General features: G+C 49.1%; 1 long non-coding RNA gene across 1 annotated transcript in view; it reads left to right on the top strand.

The window, feature by feature from the left end:
• The first annotated feature begins 1,038 nt into the window (after positions 1-1,038).
• Positions 1,039-3,647, top strand: part of LOC139049197 (uncharacterized) — a 39,827-nt gene continuing 37,218 nt past the window's right edge. The window contains exon 1 of the long non-coding RNA XR_011508179.1: positions 1,039-1,398. This is a non-coding gene — a long non-coding RNA (uncharacterized lncRNA). The remainder of the gene's footprint in view (positions 1,399-3,647) is intronic.

Raw genomic sequence — 3,647 nt, forward strand, 5'->3', positions numbered from 1 at the left:
TCAATGTCGTCCAGAGGGCCCAAGAACTGGCGGAGCTTCACCACGTTCCCGTCCCGATTTGGTCGTCGCCTACGGTTTCGGCCCAAGGGGCTCCCCACGTGCGATCTCCAACGGCTTAAACCCCCTCAGGACCTCAATAAAGTTATTGACTGACTGACTGACTTAAATCGCGAACAGCGTGCTGGATTATATCACTATAAACCATGGTCACTTCATTTCCATCAACGTGTTACAACACATTCTGGCCAGTTGTCAGTCCCTTTAAGCACTCTTTAGGCACGGTCCCGAAGATGGTGCATTACCGGGCCGACCAGCGGCGGAAGTGAAGCAGGCGTTAAGCACTCCCCATACGAGCGCCGATCCTGTAGTTCGCCATTAAGCAACCATCCTTAATGATCATCCTTCTTTACAGAGTAGAAGGGCGCCGAGTTTTTCGTCTTCCTGCCCTCTTCTAATCTTCTTTTTAAGTGTTTACGTACATTTTCACTCACAACACTCCTTTTCATCATTGTTCACATTTACTTTTGTTGTCTTTATGGTTTTAATTGTGTACATATGCTGTATGTTATCCTTACTTTTTCTTTCTTTCCCCCCCTATTTTTGCCTATTATTTAGAATTGCCTTCAGTTTGCCTGCGTGATCGATACAGTTTGCGTTAGTTGTCTGCCGGCCGTCGCGCTGTTATCTAATTTGGTGCCCGGAAACTCGCAGCTTGTTCTTGTGACGTTGGCTACTTCTCTTACCTCCTACCTTTTTATCGCTCGCGTTTCGTGTGTCTCAGTTCTCGTTTATCGCGCTGTTTCCCGTACAAGATGCAATATCAACTAGCTGAGTGCAGCGCCCTTTTGATACAAGGAATTACCAAAAACCAGCAAGCATGGAAGGCTCTGTCCGGAGCTGGTCGTGATCTCCGATCTGGGCCGCTATCTTGTACAAGTTCGAAAAGCCGACCTTCGATTTCGCCTCGTGCGATTGTCCAGGCTGCGCAGATATCGCGGCCTAGGCCAACCTAGGTTTATCGCGTGAGGCGAAATCGAACGTCGGCTTTTCGAACGAGTACAAGATAGCGGCGCTGGGCTACGGCACATGGTCTCTGAGGTCGGGCTGCGCAACCACGCGCTGCTCGATTTCGGAAGCCGTGTACGGCACCACCCATTACATGTATCGGCCGGGAGGTGGCGCTCAGCCGACTTTCATTCGTTGCGACAGCGAAAGGACAAAGTATGCGCCTTATTGTGACCACACGAAAAAAGGGTGTGAGCTAGCTACAAACATAGTAAAGTGCAAGCGAAGGTCCTCCTTCGCGGCCGAAGGTTCCGGTGGGACGACGCTGAACTATGAATGTGCTGGTGATTGTCGTTCTGCTGGTCTCTGTGGCTCAGTGGGGCTCCTGTCAAGGTCAGTGGCCATGACTTCTTTCTAAAAAAAATTTCATGGCGCTCTGTTTCCAAGCTGTAAGGCGAACGGAAGCAAAACATGGCTGTGGAACACGCGCAGCAATGCCCATGCGAAGTATTAACTTGGTAATGCTAAATAGAGTAGTAGCGCATGAAACAGGCCAAACGGAAGAAGCTTGCAAAGCGCTGAAACGCTTCAGGATTTCGTCGGTTCCTTCCGCTTTCCGTGTCCGATGCGTTATTACTGCATTTAGCTATAACATGTATGAACAAGCCCATGAAAGTTAGCGCTCTTTTCTAATACCTTGAGCATTTTGTGCACCGATTACAAATAAAGCAACTTGGTACTCTGGACTTTACGATAGCACGCCCGCTATTCATAGCATCTTGTGGTTATGCTAGGGCGACCGGTGATTATTTGAGCCCGTACCGGACCACTGCGGGAAGGAAGCTCGCACTGCGTCAGAGCATAATCGGTTAACGTATCGGGTAATGTGACGCGGTGTATGCTAGATGAATGCATTCCACTAAACATCGCAAGTCGTTAGTTTTCGGCGTGTTTGTTACTCGATGTTACTCTTGCGTGTTCGTTTCGATCTGTCGCTGGACCTTTTTTTTTTTTTGTCGCACTACAAACGCTTAGTTGCGCGAGAGGTTTCCAGCTTCTGAACGTTTTGATGATGTGGTGGAATTCACTAGTTTTGCGTAGTCTAGGCACTTGCTTTGATCTCTTTGAGACTGGCAGTGTTGAAAATAAAGAATTAATAAATAATCAGATTTCGTTGATACCATAAGTTAAGCGACGCTACGTTTATATAACATTATCGCTCTTACCGTGTGCCGATTGTGTTCGGGCAAGCGGAATCGAGTAGTATATGAACCTAGGATATGGTAGTTTGTGGATGGAGAATGTGATAGCTCCAAGTTCCTCGTGGCTAAAGCTAATAAGGACGTCGTTCTTATTAGCTTTATAAACAGACTCATTTTGGTCTTTAGCGTAATTTGAAATGTTTCCTTTTTTTCGATAAATGTGCGCATAACCTCGGGAAACCAGGTTTGTATTGTCAAGTCAGTTTTTACCGTGATTGGCAAAATAGTTCGCTTCTGAAAACCATATGGACGCTGTGAAATCGCCATCGCGTAATGTATAGTTCAACTGAACTTAGCACCTGCCTTCTCCATGATCAGTGCGCACGAAAACGTAACAAGAATAAGAAGAGAAACACCGATAACGATACTCTCTAATGCGAAATTTGAACGCAGCGCCATACGTGTTTTCCTTTCGCGATGTATTGGCTGGCGCGGACACTCGGTTGACTCGGTCTCGTGCGGCACGTCGCAGACGGAACGAAGTGTGGCGCGACTGCTTCGCTAATCCGGAGATCGCGAAGAGCAGCGCGTGGGTAACACGTGGGCGCGGTTCACAGCAGCCACCGCAGACAGAGAGAGACAACTTTATTCGGCAGTGGGGCGCTAATTCATGGGCTTGTCAGGAAGGACAGAAGGCGACCTCTTCGGCTCGCTCTACGGCTCGGAGTTGCACATCCGAGCTGCAGCTAAGCAGCACTTCCTCCCACGATGAAGGTGAGGAAGAGGCCAGGGATCGGGGGAGGGGGTCCTCTCAGAGGATGTGACTTTGAGAAGCTAGCTCGCCGCACAGATGACAGTACGGACGTACTCTGTCCGGGTAAATGTGCTAGTATATGTAGGGGTTCGGGTATGAGTCTGTCTGTAACCTGCGCCACGTGATCTCCTGACGCTTGTTTAGTTTACTGTGTGGTGCTGACCTAGTGTGTCGTCTACTACGGTAATATTGGGTTATGTCGTAATATGAGTGCAGGGCTTCGTTTCAGGTCTCCGGTTCCGGCAGGCCTTCTGCTCAGCTGACGAATCCTCGAGCATGTTCGTGGGCCGCTTCGTTCCCTAGATTACCCGCATGAGCCGGGATCCATATCAACTCTATTGATTGTAGTACTTCTCTGTTGTGTAGTGACATTAGGAGCTTTAGTGTGGTCTGTAGCACTAATCCTCGCGCAAAGTTTGTTATGGCGGTTTCGGAGTCGCTCATAACTATACAGGCGTCTGTTGTGGCCACGGCCAGCACAATAGCGGCTTCTTCTGCTTCGGTGGGGGTAGCAGCGCGTAGAGAGCTCGAAGCTGTCTGTCCCTTGAGTCCTGAGCCTGGAAAGGCGCAAATGACGTAGGTGTGGGGTCGATCAGAGTACTGGGAAGCCTCGACGTAAGACACGA

Source organism: Dermacentor albipictus, chromosome 8 (assembly GCF_038994185.2).
Source record: "Dermacentor albipictus isolate Rhodes 1998 colony chromosome 8, USDA_Dalb.pri_finalv2, whole genome shotgun sequence".
Taxonomy (NCBI): Eukaryota; Metazoa; Arthropoda; class Arachnida; order Ixodida; family Ixodidae; genus Dermacentor; species Dermacentor albipictus.